This window comes from Temnothorax americanus, unplaced genomic scaffold (assembly GCF_048541705.1).
Source record: "Temnothorax americanus isolate GAGA-0224 unplaced genomic scaffold, ASM4854170v1 Scaffold36, whole genome shotgun sequence".
In the NCBI taxonomy this organism is placed as follows: Eukaryota; Metazoa; Arthropoda; class Insecta; order Hymenoptera; family Formicidae; genus Temnothorax; species Temnothorax americanus.
Window position 1 is genome coordinate 769,515 of NW_027509505.1, and position 17,267 is coordinate 786,781.

General features: G+C 46.9%; 1 protein-coding gene across 4 annotated transcripts in view; it reads right to left on the reverse strand.

Moving 5' to 3' along the window:
* Window positions 1-17,267, reverse strand: part of Tet (tet methylcytosine dioxygenase-like) — a 51,605-nt gene that overhangs the window by 23,468 nt on the left and 10,870 nt on the right. The window lies entirely within an intron of this gene.

Genomic DNA, 17,267 nt, shown 5'->3' on the forward strand with positions numbered 1-17,267 from the left:
GCGCATAGACCTCTAATTTGCCAATTTATCCGGCGTTGTTTTCGTTGACTCGATTTTATTCATCCTTTTCAGCATCAATTATTTATATTAATAAATTATGCTTCCCGCAGAGAGAGATAATGCCCCTGTGAGAAATTTGATTTATCGCATCAATCATGCGTTGTGTATGTCACGTTGGTGACGATAAAAACGTGACGCTTCGTTAGCGTTGTATTTTTTGCGATTATTGCGCGCAATGTTATTACACGGGGAAAATGCGAACTCAGACAACACGCAAGTCCCACATCTTATGATATGACGCCTTTAAGACGTCTTATGTCCCGATTTGGGACATTGTGTTTACTGGGAAGCTTTCGGGAGAGATATACAGGGGACATTTTCGTTGCGCGTCGGTAACGTACTGCTTTATCCGTATAAAATATTTTCTAAAAATTATATGGCCGACAATGGGCTAAAATTGTGACCGACAAAGTTGACCGCTTAATGGAAATATGTGTAATATTTAGATGCTGCAATAGAAATCAATTTCGTAAAACATTATTGCTCAACAAGCCTCTTCAGCAATAGAAATGTTTCATATGTTTCATTTGTTGCGTAAAATATATGCAGAAAACTGCATTATCTACAGAAAGTCTGTGCTTACCGACCTATGATGAATTCTCCGAGAAAACATACGGTAACCGCGGATGGAAGAACTTGTAGAAATAATCTCGTCATCTTTATCGACGTATGTGAGAAAAACAATTATAAAAAAATAAATCATGAATATTAATTGCACAATTATGTGATTAGTTAACAGCCTTCTAAACGTTAAAAATGAAAATCGCGCAAGTTTATTTTTAAGAAACGTCTTTGCAAAATAAATTATTATTTGTGAAACTATGATTCAGAATTTTAAAAAATAGTATACGATGTTTTAAACTAGCGAGTAATTAAAATAAGTAGCAAAATTAGTAAAGTGCTGATAGACTAAAAAAAACATTAAATAATAGTCGACGAACCATAAAAAACTTTTTAACATCCAGTTCGGGCATCGAACGATCGATTAACTTATGAATTCGGTGTCTGGCATATTTTTAATTAGCAAGGAAGCCGCGGAAACTTTCCCCTACGAGATAAACGTTTGTTCACAGTTTATTCTAATAAAGCTAATCAAGTTTATATTAAATTAAAAAATATTGCATTCTTCCCGCGCCGGAGGTTTTTGAACTCTCGACCGCGATAGATTAATCTCTAGATTAGAGCCGTGGTTAATGCCGTTACTTTCTTTCTGACATTTTTATCGAATATACAGTTCTAATCATTGCATAATTATACACTGCCATTTTGCGGAGAGCAGATGAAAACAGTTTATATTAATATCTGACGACTTTTCCGCACTCAAAGGGCCAGGGCGTAATCTGCCGTGTGATGAGGTCAAGATTGGTGTGCGAGGGCGAGGGCGAGGGCGAGGGCGAGAGTGAGGGTGCGAGAGCGACGAGTGAACATCGAGGTCCAAAGACAGGCGCGGAAAACGTCCCCCTTCGCGGGGCACACGCACGTACACACGCGCGTGGGCGATTATGGTCTAATTCCCTTGTATGCGCATTCCTAGCAACCTGACTGCCTTACCTACCAACCTACCTGCCTCTTCGCAAGGCAACGAGGAAAAAATGCTCCGGTGCATCCGATAAGCACACGCTCGAAAGGTAGGGGCGGCGGAGGCCCTCCGCGCGCGCGATTCCACCCCTTTCTGCCTCTGCGAGCGAAGAAAATCTATGTGTATATATCTGTGTTCCCTCCCGGGGCCTTTTCTCCCGCCCGCGCGCAGCTTTCTCCCGCGCGGCAGGAAAAGCGGAGAAAGGAAGAGAGTGAGAAAGAGAGAGGCGGACAAGGCAGGGTGAAAGGGAGGCAAGGCAAATGTCAATATCGACGATGCATCGTTGAGAGGGCGGGAATGAGGGCGTAATTAATCGTCGAAGCCGAGAAATCTCTTCCCTCTTTCTCTTCCTCGTTCGATCAATTCGCCGGCGTCTCTGTAGCTCGCCTTTCTTTCGGTTTCGTTATCTTCCGCGTTTCCACGTGCAAAATATTACGTGCGCGTGCGCGGAGAAACCGGTGGGAAAAGTCGATTTAAACTCTGGCCCCTCTAATTTTTCACTTATCCCGCTAACTCTCGCGTTGTTAACAGGAGCGCGTTTCGAACCACCTCCGTGGCTCGCAATGTAAATATTATAGCCCTGTAAAGTTACGCTGCATCGAGAAAGCAAGAAGGCAGCCTGGTGGCAGCCGGTGCTTATATTTATTTAAGTTTCGACGACACATCAAGCATTCCACCCCGGAGAAAAACGTTGAACGCCCGGCCCCGGCTTCTCAGCGCGGGGCACACATCTGCTACGCGCGCATCTTCTTAAAATCACGAGAATCCCAATTTGCGATAATTTAACGTAATAATGACCGGAAGTAGAAGCAACGATTCTGTGATACCTTCCCTGCTCCCCCCCTAACCCCTCTTTCTCCCAAATGCCCGTGGCGTACGGAAATTCGACGGCGCAAAAGGACAATATACGATACGACGACGCGCGGTAGCGTATATACGTTTTCTCTTATCGGGAGCTGCGCATCTGCCAGTACGAGGAAACGTGTTTACGAAATATTTTAATTACCTTATCGTCAAATCGCCGCGCTCTGGCAGCTGCCGGTTGAAACGCGTGCTTCTAATTGCCGAGCTAGACGGGTAGAGGCCTTGCACAGTGCCTGCTCCTTTTTATACGGGACGAAGATGTATCACCCCGATCGAAAGTGACACATATACTCGCGCAACGTTCATTCACGCGATCGTAGAAATATTTTATTGGTAATCTTATAAGGATTAACTTTCTTCCTCGTGCTCGTTACAGCGCGACTTAAAATGGCGTCGATGTCGCGCGCGATCCTCTTGTAGGACACTGTGTAATGTTCTAAATTTATGGGCACCATCGATTACAATGTCAGAAGCGTAATATAAAAATTATTGAGACATTTGTCAGTTTCGAGGATGAGAGTGTTTGCATAATTTCTCAGTTTCTGAATTTTATCCAACAACGATTTGACGGTGTCGCACGCGATCCTTTCGTAGGTCGTATAATATTCCAAATTTACAAGCACCATTGTTCGATTACAAAGTAAAGTAATAAAAGTAAAAATTATTGAGGCACCATTTCCTCAGTTTCTAGTACTTTATCCAACGATGGTTTGACGGCGACGTCGACATTGGAGAATCGCGTTTTCGGACATCACGGAAAAACGTATGGAAAAGCAGCGACGAAAAATTTCCGATTTCCATGTCTCGCGTGTGTCCTTTGCTTGGTCGATAAAGGCATCCGCCGTCACTTCGGCATCCTGGTAGTCCATTTTCCCGTTCTTTTTGTACCAGCACGTATCCATTGCGCGCGTGTCACACGCACGCGGCGGAGAGCCCGATAAAATTGTTAAACGCAACGCGGGGACCGCGTTCGCAAAAAATTTTTGCGCTTGTCATCCGGAGGGAAGTCCTTTCTATTCCCGGTAACTTTCAGCGTCGCATTGAAAAACGTCTGTGTGACGTGTCTCCGACGTCTTATCGGACATTAAAAGGATCGCGTTTGGCGATTACGAAAAGTTAGACTCAGGACCGGGTGTTCGACCGCTCCTCATCGTAGCTGGAAGGCCACGCCGATGTTTTAGACCACGCTGGTTTTTCGATCAGCTGACTTTAATTTCATCAAACCATTTTCACCGCGCGACAGATGGCCGGCGACGGGACGGACGAAAAAACCGTTGCACCCATTAGAAGTGCGGCGGTTAAAAATGGTAGATACGTCGGAAGAAAGGACAGGTTGCCGAGCGTGCGGCGCAAAAAGCGACGGTGCGTTGAGGTTTCCGCGAATAAATGACGCTCGTGGTGGAAAATCGACCGTGATTAACGCCGACGAGAAAACCGCGGGATTATTCTTCGTGTCTAAATCGTCTAACGAAATAATCGCCACACAGAATGGCTCTAATACGACGATTTCTTCCACCAGCTTCGAATGAGACGCGTAATGGCAAAAAAACTCGCAATAACGATTATATCGGCCACGACAGAGCAATCTTAACTTTTGCTCATGCTTCGTTGTATTTGTATATTTTTTCCCTCGCAATCTGCTCTTCTTACAACGAAACGAACGCTTTTTGACCGCTTTCGAAATGGCCCGATTAATGAACATGGTTTCATTATATCGATGAGACGTACCGGCGCGGTCGCGACTTCCGGAGGTGCACACAACGAACCTTGGACCGCCGCGCCGGCCGTGGCGTCGCCGGTACACGTGTTAGACGGACGAACAAGTAGTACGGCGTGGTAACGGCTTTAATAATTATTTTTACAACGTTTCCGAGTACACGCGGCCTCAGTCCGTCGCGCTTCGCCGACTCGCAGCTGGCTTCCATACAATCCTGCGGCCCACGGCACAAGGGCGGCTCCGCATGCAAACCGGCGCGACGCGACGTCGTCTTTCCGTCGAATGCCGTCCCTCGTTCAATTTAAATCGAGCAGCGTTTAGAGATAAAATTGAACTTATATAAATAAAGTAAAGATTTTAAGAAGATATTATTTTGAGAAAAGAGAAAAAACCCAGCAAACTTTCATTGAAAATCCGCTGAAGAAAAGTTCACGCTTATCGAGAAGTCATATCTTTCACGATGAATAATTTTCATGTTCTGGAGAAAAAGTAGATAAGTAAAATTTGTCGGCGTCAACGCGACGACGACGGCTGTGTACGATTTTCACCGCGCGCGAAGATCGCGTGGAAAGGACGGAACTGCGTGCTGACTCGGCCGGCAGGTGTAAGTAATGGAAGTAACGTGCTTTTAAAGCAGGAGGGGAATACTTAATACTTCTTCTGCATCAGGTGCTATTTTTAACGAGGACAGCTATTATCGCGATGCCCCGCGCAATTTTTCTACTTGTCAAAATATTCGTTACTGATGTTGAACGATTGTATAAATTATTATTTTTATCAAGTTTAAGCATAAGCAGTCATCATTCTCCAAGAATTCGCAGATTACGCAGTGTATCGTAATATCGATTTTTTAGCTTTTACAATGTAAAGAAAATAACACATCGGAAGAATATCTATATATTTCGAAGAAATTGAATAATACTATTTCCGTTTGCGACAAAGGAAATCGCAACAAACGGATTAATTTTCTTCAGATTTACCGCAAACGCGGATAAATTTCTGTTCGACACTCGACGAGTAGAACGCGGTTGCCCCTTCGTGCCAAAATCTTGGAGTGATCACCACGTGGCCATCGCACGTGGTCATGTTATTGTTTTGAACATAAGGGTGTTGTTACTCCTGCCCAGGAGTAGGACAGGGGAATAGGTACGGAGGGTCGGACACCCCAGGGTAGGGCCACCAGGAGGGATTTCATTCATGATCCCGAAAGCCACCCCCGTTGCCCGGCTCCTCCAGAGACTGCGAGAGCAGGGCAAGCGATACATTACCACCAGAAAAGGGTAGTTCCATGTCGAGGCACATGACGTCTCGGCGAGCCGAAGTAGGGGAAACCCTCGGATTTGGCCATTTGATATCTTAATACAGAACCCGCGCGGAGAGAAGAGGCGTTTGTCGAGTCAAGGACGCCCCCACATCGTATTTTACTTAACAGCAGCCGCCACCCGCCACCCGCCACCCGCCATCGCCACCTTCGCCACACGGGGCAGCGAGGATAGCTAGGTCAGTTCTTCGCATTAGCATCCCCTGGACTCGAGGGTGTCGGCCCTGCCAAGTACTTTCCTCCTCCCGGTAAGGGTGATCGCGTGGACAGCCGGCTCGTTTAATCGACCGTGTTTCTTGTGTTTAATGAAAAGGCAATTTGCACAAATGCAGGGAATCTTCAAGGAAATCTTCAGCCGAGAAATTTACTTCGCAAAATTATCCACGTTACATTTGCATTTTCTAAATTCTATAATATCGAAAATTTGTAAAATATAATAAATATACGCTACTAAAAGCAAAAATACTCGAACGCTTGGCGTCCTTGCCGGCTATGCCGTCTACCAATCAGAGGCACAGCCGACTCTCATCGCGTCATCAACTTGGTCGTACACGGACCGGTTAAATCGAGCGATTCTACGTGGCATGACGGAGAGGATGAGAAAGCGGGGTGTCCTCGCGTTCAAACGCAAATCAACCGACCCGGTTGTAAGTTGTAACCCTCCTCAAAGTGTGCGACTACACGAAGTGTAGGTATAAGTAAGGTGGTTACGTTACTTGCCAAGGTCGAGGTAAATCCCGGACTACTTTCTTAAATCTCTTCACATGAAAGGATTTAATTTGCAAAAACCTGAATTGATGGTAAAGATCACGTGTCCTTTTTTTTTTAAAATCAAACGCTGTTTTCCGAGCCTTAACGAAAATAATGACGACAATCGGCGCAGAATTGTGTGACGTATATGTGTATAACAGATATGTATCTCTCTTTTTCTCTCTATCTATCTTCGTATCTCTCTCTCTGCAGCGACATTAACTGTCTACTTCCTAACTTAATCCGTAACTTCCGACGCCGCGACAATCTGACATCCTTTTTATTTTCATTGACTCGTTCCGAGCCTCTCTTGTACAGGGGTCTCGTTCCCAGGATTTTTCTATCCATCGAGCGAGTGTACGAGCGAACGAGCGAGCGGCCATGTTCGTCTCTACCTATTCAATTTATATCGTTGCGTAGTACGCACGTAGTCAGGTCGTGTCTCTCCCTCTCTCGCTCTCCCGTCTCGCAGACACGGACGGGACGAAAAAGAGTGCGCCAATCTGGCCGACGGAGAGTGACGGCGAGAAGAGAGTGACCGTCCGTCACTTTCCTCTTTCGGAGGCCCGGAATCACGACAAGTGTCGAATTTACTCGACAATATAGAAAAAAATCATTTTTTATTGCAGGCATGATCGAATCATAAATTATTTATATTCCATGCATTTTATATAGTTTTCTCTTTCGAGCACGGCGGGTCCACGGAAGAATGTCCTAAATAAACAGTCGGAGCGATAAAGGGTCCAAATTTGGATTCCATCTCTCTCGAGATGACGATTAATCTTTCCGAGCAACAACTCTTCGGTTAGATCGACGCGCGGCGCCAAATGAGAAATTTCCAACGATTAATCGGAAGACGGTACGCGGCGGCGGCCCCGATTCCGGCGCGGCATGCCTTCCGTCTTTAATTAAAATTGTTAGGCTGCCCGTCGAATGGGCGCTCGCCACCTCAAGAATTCGTTCATAACTCCGCGCGCAAGCAGACGTCTGCTAACTACCGTTGCTCCTGCTGCTGCTGCTGCCGCTGTTGCTGCCAAGCAACGTATCGGACGGAAAGCACCGTAATGCTCGATCAGCGTCGTGAACAGTTTGTTTTTCGCTTCTCCGGCCTGGAAAGAGACAGCCTGCCTTCTAGACGGATACGATGATTCATCGCTTTACCCCCCTATTCGACGCAGGGTGTTCTCATCGCGCCGTCGCTGTCCTCTCCTCCCGGTTTTTCTGCGAAAACCGACGGAATCGACTGGCGATCGTTGTCTCGCTCTCAAGGGCGGGAATTGGGATCGACCGGCGTACAGTACGTACAGTAGCATACCGTATATATCTGCATGCGTGTCGATCGCCGTTTTCAGTGGGAAAACGGCGCGCGACGTTGCGTGGCAGGACACGCACGCACGTACAGATGCACGCACGCACGCACGCACGCACGCATGCATCTATATGTACGCGCACGCACGCACACAGCCGAAAGATTCGAAGCGGCAGATGTTAAAACGCCCAATGGAAACCGGTCATGTTGATGTAGCTGCCGACGTGCCGCGCCGCGCCGCACCGCAACACGAATCGCTATGAAAATATTCCGCCATTGTCTCGTCGGCCGCTGCTTTTTTTCCATTTATCAACGGCCAATCGCAACGCTTCTTGCGATTTAAATTTTTACGATTTTATATCCTTAGCATAACAATAGGGATCGAAATTTAACCGTTAAAAAAATTGGTTTCTCTCTTCTGGTAAAATCTGATCGTTCCAGTATACGCGTTCACACTGCGCTAATAAAACGAGATACAACGATAATAATTATTATTATATAGTTACAACGAAGCAAACGGGCGGCAGTGCTAGATTTCATAAAGGAGGCCATTATATGCCATTAGAGTTTACTTTCGACATAAAGGTCGTAAAGGGACAGAAATAAGGTCGATGACCCGAACGCGTTGGACTACCTGGGTGCTCACGGCTCCTAGAAGAAAAGCGAGAAAAACTTGCGAACTGTGAAGAAGCCGGTAAAACGCTGACCGTATTCACGGTCAAGGTATCGCTATTTTCGCGGGCGACAGACCGCGACTATGTATACTCGTTGATGTGCTGAAACGAAAGAGCCAATCAATCAATTCCCTGCCGCACTATTCTCGCAATGAGATCTGAGCGAATTGCATTAACCTACAGACATACATTACATACGTGTCCGTACGATAATAGCCGCGGTGCCCGGTCGCTATCTTCTGCCGCTGCGAGCTCTGCTTCGCCGCGCCCGCCCCGGCCCCGGCTCCCTTTAACAGTACTTCTCGATCTCGTACTCGCGATATTCTAGGTATCCTTGTAATTTAGTATCCTTCTACGGAATCTTTTGAGAAATTCGACGCACATATTGTCGAGGATGACGTGCCGCTCGCGTCATTATTTTATCCCTCGTGCGATAAAATACGCAAAATTTTGCGCGCAGAGAAACAAAAATTAAGGGCACGTACGAATTACTCGGATCTTAAATGAATAGAAGGGCTGTGTTCAATTTAGCACGGATGTCAAAAGCAACCGATCCTCTCCCAGCTCACAGCTGTCTACAATTATTATATTTCGGAGCTCTCTCTCTTCTCTCTCTTTCTTTCTCTCTCGCTCTCGCAGGCCACCGTATCGATCAGCCGGCACATATATACCTGGGTTTTTGTCGCTACCGCGATTCCAGGGAGAACCGATGCTGTGACGCGCATCAAGCGCGTCTGTCCTCTTTGTCATGTTAAACACATCAGACGCATCTTGTTACTTGCTTACGGGAGCGCCGTTGGTCCCCCTCCGAGAATTTTTTTTTGGTGATTTCCCCTCGCGCTATCGAAATCATTCAAACTTTTGAAATTTTTATCATTCCGATATGTAAGTATCATAAAAAAAAAGTTTCCTATCTTAACTATCTGAAATATGTGTAAATACATTATGTAAATATTAAATACCTTAATGCGTGGAAAAAAGATTAAAAAATCTTATCTACTTATGCTCGGATCGCTTTTGAAACTCCAAAAAGATTATGTATTTAAAAAATTTCTCCTTATCTTTTTACCGGATTTATCGAAATCGATTTCTTCATCGAATCCGAGAGAAAGAGAAAATCTGGCAACTGTTCCTAACTTGGACAGATGTCTGGGCTCTTTTGGAAGCTGCGTGAATCGAAATGAAACAGGGACCACGTGTGCGGAGGAAATTCATTTCCTTTTACGGCGGCTGTGAAAAATGCGCGCGCAGATGCGTCCGGATGTTTATTTCGGTGACAACAATTCGGGCGCTTAACGACGGGCGATCGACCCTCTTTCTCTTTCTGTCTAACTAGTACAAGACTTTCACAGATCTAGATTATTACGAATCATTGAAACTAATGTCTCTCTAAACCCTAATCCTGTGTCTTTCGCTATAGCATCGGTGAACGTCGTTTGCTTCATTACATCAAAAAATATGAATAATAATTCGTAGACTTCGACTATTTTATAACACAAAAAATAATTGGAAAGTACGCGCACAATAATTTATAAATATTTAACGTCTAAACACAGAAAACCGACACAACGCCTTATTCATAATCAATAATCTGAGGATCGTACTATCGTCAGGTAGATATCGGCTCGAATGCACATCATTGTCTCTTCAACGTTTCTTCGCAACCACGAATGAGAAACGAACGCGCGATTATATCTTTCAAGGTGGACCAGCGAGATAAGCCGATTAAATGCAATAGAAAGAGTCACCATCTGCCCGTTTTCCCGTCGAAAAGGGTCCTGGACCGAAGGAAGGAGAGGAAAAGCCCTTCCCCCCTTGATCTCTGCACACCCGACGCGATTGGACTCATAAATTCCAGAAATCTAAAACCAGCCTCGCGCCAATGAGAATACGCGGTGCATCGAAAGCGAACAAAAAGATCCGTGACGGATCGACGTGCACGTATGTATATGTATGTATGTATGTGTGTATGTACGTATGTACGTACATACACCGAATTCTTGCTCGCAGGATCTCCCATGGTAACCATAGCTACTGTACAAACAAGATGGCCGACGGCTTCCGGTTTCGGCTGCCTGTGCGACGCGGCAGCTGTGCGGATCTAGTTTCTAGGCTCGCTGATGGAGCCGAAGGAGACGAAGAAGGGCAAATCGTTCGGATCGATTACGCGCCCGGAGGATTACTCTTCCCGAGATGTCTAATCTCGAAACTCTGAAAATACGTACGCGGACGCTGCGGCGGGCGGCGCGATTGAACGGATCAAACGCAGATTCCGCGATCGAACCTGACGTCTCTCCTCGCGCCGATTGCCCGATGACTCAGATATGATTTTGTCACGACTGCCATTTATGAGGCGAGATTAGCGCGCCTAATGGCGCTACATGGCATCCATTAAATGCGAACAAAAGACCATCCCGGAAGATCGATGAACGAAGAACGCGCACCCCTTGCACCCTCGGCGCGTAGCGCCGCCGGCGAGAAATAAATGCTCGCAAGCTGTCGCTCGACACCGCCGATTCCGATTTCAATTCGCCGATCACGCGCGCCCCGCGGACCGTCCGCGTCCGCGCGCCACGGCTAATCCCAATTACAAACGGCCATTAATTTTAATCGGCGGATGAAAATCGGGTCAGCGCTCGCGCGTAAGAGAGAAAGAGAATTATGGCGTCTCCCTTTCTCACCCTCGCCCCGCGCCCGTCGGTCGCCTCCACCGTTCGCAACCGTTAATCGATCGCGCGTCCCCAGCCGCCGTGATTTATGTTTACACGCTGAGCATCCGCATTTGCATGACGATCGAGATGAGAGTCGTCGGAGAAACCGCCGCGGCGAGACGCGGAGGCCCCCCCCTCGCCCTCCGTCGAATTTATCTCCCAAAATTCGGGCTCGCAAGATCGCGCGAGATCTCCAAAATTGACAATTGTCATCTCACACGCGCTCTCGCCGCTGATTATCCACGCGAACGTGCGCGGCGCGAACATTTCCTTCGTACTCTCGCACTTTGAAGAGACCTGTACGCGCCTTAAGAGCGATTATCCTTGATCGGCAGCGGTAGGTTAGCAGTAGGTACATACCGTACCAGCTAGATTCTATGACGTCATAATGAACCGGCAATCAGCAGCATTGTCGACATAATTCCCGTGGCGTTGTCTCGCTCGATCCGGAGTCAACTCGAGAGATATCGTTCCCGTTCTTCTTCTTTCAGCGACACCGTTCCGTTTTTTTTTTCTCCGCGATGGAGAAAAACGGAAAGGGCGAATAGGAAGCGCGTTCGGACGGGAAAACATTTCGGAAGGCCGATACATCGGGTTTATCTCTCTGTGCGCGCGATGCGCAACGCGGACCTGAGGAGTTCGCTGATGTGCGAATGTCGCGCGAGAACTCATTGCCGGCCAGAAGATATTGGAGCGAGAGCCCATGTATGTCCATGATTTGTCCGCGTCACGACATTTTTACCCGGCGTCGGCTTCGCGCGAGGACTTTGAAGTTAAATCGATGGGAAGCAATACGGTCGAATTGAAACGAGCTCTCCACCGGCAGGGACGGCGCGGCGAGGCAGGAGGAACCGACGATCGTCGACGCGCACACGCTCGGAATTGGTCGCGCGAAAATGGAAGAGCTTTCAAATCGGTGTTCTTAATTGACCGAACGATTGACTGTCGTACAGCGATTACGCACCGCGCACGACGATCCTACACTTGCCGAGATTCGAGCGATATATGATACTCTCCAAATGATTGAAAGAGCCTCTCTAGCTCGGTACGATCCAATCTGATCGTTGAACATTAAAATGTGTTTCAAAAAATTTCAAAAACCGCGATGTATTATTTCTATAGCTGAGAAATACATTAGAAGCAAATGAAAAGAAGAAAACGAAATAAAGATTCAAGGAAAATCGTACGAGACGAATATTCCCGAACTGGACTTGGAATCTGTAGGTCCGCGCGCGCTGGAGGATAATCAATATCGATAGCGAATCTGCGTCTCCCCTCCGAGAGGCGAAGGGTGGAAACCCAGAAAAAGGATGAAATGATGCGCCACTAATTCTGTTACGTTCGTCATCGGCGGTGAAGCGGTGCACGTGCACCAAGGTGAAACGTATAATATTTTCAGGACGCATGCGCGGACGTCTCCATGTACAGGGTGGTTCATCACGTATGTATATAGGACGGCGTGGCGTGGCTTGACGCGGTGCGGCGTGGCGCGCCGCGCCGCTGCCGCCACGGCAGCTGTCAGACAGCTGTACACGGGGCTTTTTACCTGCGCTCGCGTTTACTATAATCGCGCGTACGATTCCAACCGCTCCGAAACGAAACGTACCCGGCGACGATATCTACACTCCCGAGGCAGATCGATGTATAGATCGAGGTAGATCGGTGGAGCTCTTCCGGCCGGAGTAAGTTCGCGCGAGAGGAGTTTCTCCGGCGATTACCCTCGTGGTGTGAAAGTCGTCGTGCGTCCCTCTTTCATTATCGTCATTTCGCAGTTGCTTTTTATTTGCGTGATTATCGGATACTTAAATGAGCTCGCTCCGACCAATGATTTTTTTTGTTACTTTTGCTTATTCGACACTACTTAATTAGATCGTTTTTTTTTCTCGCACGAGTATCGTGCGCTCAAATGGAGGACGGGTGGGATAACAATTATACTATTTATTGCTCGCGCGAATTAAAACTACTCGCCTGCAATCTGCCGTATAATCAATCGATGATTGATAACAGATAAGAGGCAAATGTTTATTCCCGTTATCCGTTTTCGTCGTTTATCGGAGATTCTTTATCGAATATATTTCTCGCGATATCGAATATTTATATACATCGCGTATAACGAAATATACGCCGTAAGTGTACGAGGAACGGAGGCGGCAGTTTGCTGCGTTCGCGTTTGCTGCTATCGCGAACGCCTCGAAGACGTTACATCCGGCAAGCGGTAGGATCGATACGTGAGAGAGCGGAGAGAGAGAGAGAGAGAGAGAGCGAGAGTTTCTCTTTCCCTGGCACCGACCCTGAAGCCAAGACAGACCTTGGACTCCCTTTGAAATTCAAGGTACTCCGATGGTGAGGAATACACCAGTACAACATAAAGGATTTTCTTTTATGATCAATTTATTGTCGAATATTGAAAAAAAGCAATTCTAATTATAATATATACCAGAACGTCGACTGAGATAACAATTTTTCAGATATTAAATATCATATACGCCGGTAAAATTGAATTTAGGCCTGTGCCTGCCGTTTCTGATTCAGTAGCTAAATAGGAAGCCATTAAGTTAATTTCTCCAATCGATTCGTCACGAGATCGAAGGATCTGACGTGTGCGTGTGGAGCGCGTGCACGCATACGCAGCGTCACCCATACGCTATATACGTGCACGGGCTATGACTCAGAGCAGTCAGAGCACACACGCGCTCTCGCACGCATGTACGCACGCACGCACGCACGCACGCACGCGCCCGATGCACAGAGCTGCAACTCAAAATCGATATAGCGAATCTAGCCAGATTATATCCTCCGCGGGGCTTCGCACAATACTCGTAATCCGCCGTAAACCATGACCGCAGTTGAGACCGCGCCGATATTTAGGCGCACGTCCGAAATCGATAGAGAAACACGCGTGCGACGCGTGCGATACGAGTGCAGCGTTCGCTAAATTTATTCCGATGCAAGACAATCAAGAGCGTTATATGAGATAGCTAAGAATCTCAAATTAGAAGGTGGACCAAAAAATTCGTCTAGAAAGTAGATTGTTACGATTGATTTGATCTCTGGAGAATGATTTCTGAAAAAGCGAGACATCAATTTTGTATCTCTGCGCTGAGGCTTCTGTTAATTCGTTATTATTAATAAAAACGTCACCTCTGACCTCATGTCACTTTGTTACCATCGTGTTTCGCTATACGATTAAAAGTGTGTGTGTAACATTAGAAGTTTATATCAATAGGAAACTTATATCAAGTTTAAATGGTTCGCTTTGTGCGGCAGATCTTATAATTGTTTTCCTTTAATTCGATAAATAAAACACATTTTTTTTGTATACAATGAAACTGAAAGTTATCAATTTTTTTCAGTTTCGTTTCCAAAAGCTCTTTCTCTCCTCAGTTGTCTACTCAAGCTTGAAGCTAGCGACCGCGAACATTTTGCATTTTTCAAGAATAATTGTACCGTGCAGCGGGGAACTCTACCTTTGTTATTAAGTACACGTGAATAAATGTACTACGTACTCACGATGACGATGACTGCCCTTCGCGCGATTCTCGGAAGGTTGAGCAGAATTTCTGACAAACGTTCTGCCAACGACTCGATTGTATCGAAGTCTTTTATATATCGACGGCTGTAAATTGCATCGTATTATGACACGTTAAGACTCATACAATGATGTATAATTTTACAATTAGGTTAATATTGAAATAGTCATGTTCGCGAATGAGTCTACATTGAATCCCGTCCAGTAGTTGAATAACGTAGAACTGGCTTTACATTTTCGCTCTGTGTCCTGGCAAATAGTCTTAGCGGGGATGCTAGCGGCGTCAAAGAGAGCCGGAGAGGGGTATCAACGTGAGAGGAGAGAAAGAAGGAAGAAAGACAACACCTGCGCGCGCGCGTGCAAGAGAGAGAGAGAGAGAGAGAGAACGAAGGCGAAGAGGGGATGGAGTTATCGTGGAAGAGAGATGTGGAGGGTGAGACACATTGGGGAAGCTGGGGATAGAGGGGTGCAGCAAGGAATCTCCACCGTGGCAAAACGGGTCGATCGAGTGCGTGTGCAAACATTTCCCGCGTGCGTTTTCTTCGCGTGTGCGTAGAAAATTCGGCCAGTAACGAGGAAGAGAGAAGACGGATGGGGGTGGTATGCGGAGAGACGTAAAGAATTTCCTATAAACGCGTAAGCCCTGAAAATTTGACGAAAAGAAAAAGAGAACGTTTCCCCTCGCCATACTCTTTATCTCCCTACGCCTCTACCCGTCCCTGTTTCCTTCCCCTCCTTTTGCACGTGTGCGTGAAGAATTGTTGTAATTGCGAAAACCAGACCCCGGAAGAGAGACGACGACAAATAAGTTTCGTGTCACGCTTTAATCAAAATCATGCGAATTATCTGCAATGGCAAGTGTAGCACATTAGTCCAATATGAGATAACTTTCAAATCAATACTTCAACAACGATCATCATTCAGCACTCTCGTCGATACGCAGGAAATATTTGCTTATTGATCAAAACTAAAAAATAAAAGCATTACAAAGAAGTGGAACGGAACTCGGGGAAAAAGAAAAAATATCTTTCGGCCGTGTCTCCTCCCGCGTTGAACGCACAGTGAATTCGAGATCGCCGAGGCGCGCGCACGCTCGCGCTCGCGCTCGCGCGGCCGTCGCACGTGCGTGCCTGCGTGTGTGCCATGCGCGCGCGGGGAGGCTGTGACTCATCCTGCGGGAGAGGGAGAAAGAGAACGAGTCCTGTTTCCCGCGGCAGGAAACAACGAGTGGGGGCGGGGATCGATATATCGACTCGAGAAACACACTCCTGCCGTTAGCGGGAACTGCGTAGCTTCAAGGTCCTCCCTCACACCCCTCCGAGCTCCTTTCTACGTTTTCCTTCCTTCCTCCTCCCGCTCTCAGACCCCGCGACGGGAGTCGATTTTCTCGGGCTGACTCGGAAGCGCGGTCCCGCCTTTTCGTTCATTTAAATTCGCGAGCGAAAAACGCTCGTTTTTATACCCGGCCTACACGATAACTCCGCCTCGCTTTCGTCCTTCTGTTCCAAGAGCGTTATCGTCAAGTCGACGAACTCGATCGTGCCGCGAATACCCGCATCGGAGATAACAACGAATAATTTACCAAACTGATGGGAAGAATTTTTTCTAAGAAAATGGAATAGCGTAATGAGACAAAGAAAGAAAGAAGAGGAAGAAAAATAAATATTCCACAAATTGAAATCGTAAAATAAACGAAAAAGTTTTATCATTGAGTATGATTAATTTCGAAAATTGTGAACGACCTAGATTAAACGTTAGTCGACTCGTTGCGAGAGATTATACCAGATAAATCAAGTTGTTTTTGATAGCGGACCCAAAACATTACATCGAGAAAAATATCGCACACTGATGCGCAACGTGCGGTTTTTTTTCAATACTCGTGCAGCGACGGCACGAGCCCGTCGCATTATTTTGCCGTGACGAGGAGCGAACGGGTTGATTGGCCTGCCGTCAGATAACCCTGAGCAGCCGAGAATTGTATCCGGTTATCGTGCGGTTATCGCTTTAAGCGAATAACGCAAAAAGCATTGGTAATGCACTCCGCGGGACTCGTCGCTCCTCGCCGCTTCGTCGGGACGAGCCGAGTTCGCGTTGCGAGTTAACGTAACCGAACCCTCGTTCGCGCACGAAACAGATCCCCTTTCTCTTTTTCCCCTCTTCCAGCCCCTCGTCGCCCGCCCGTTCTCCTGTCCGCCTTTTCGCCGGGCTTGACGGGCTTCCGTTGTTTCGATTTATCGAGAAACCGGAACCGAGACGAGACGCCACTTCACCGTGGCCGCCGCGCCGCTCGCATTTATTTTCGTCCTTCGCGAAAGACAATTCGCAGCTGCGGAGTACACGCGTATCGATCTCCGTCTGTTTGTATTGAAAATTATCGAGTTAAATCGTTGAGCAGCGAAACGCAATGATATGCGTAGCATAATCCGTAAAATCTAAAAGTACGTTCACATTTAACGAAAGGCCAAACGCCACACTTTGTATATGTGTAAGAAATACGGATGCGAAAACTTATTTTTTTGTGTTCTTACCCGCTATCGGAGAAAAGGGAGTAAAAACAGTGCGAAGACGCTCCGAAAAGACGCGGTGGGTCAATGATCCATCGTGTTTATGAGAAATCGGGTCAAAACAAGGAGGAAGGCGATAAAAATCAGACCGGCAGTCAAGGGGAAGGGTGGATACGGCCTCTCGACAGCAGGTGTGCGATGAACTCACCAGAGTTCTTTCTCGCGGGCGAAAGGAAAGACAGCGGGGAC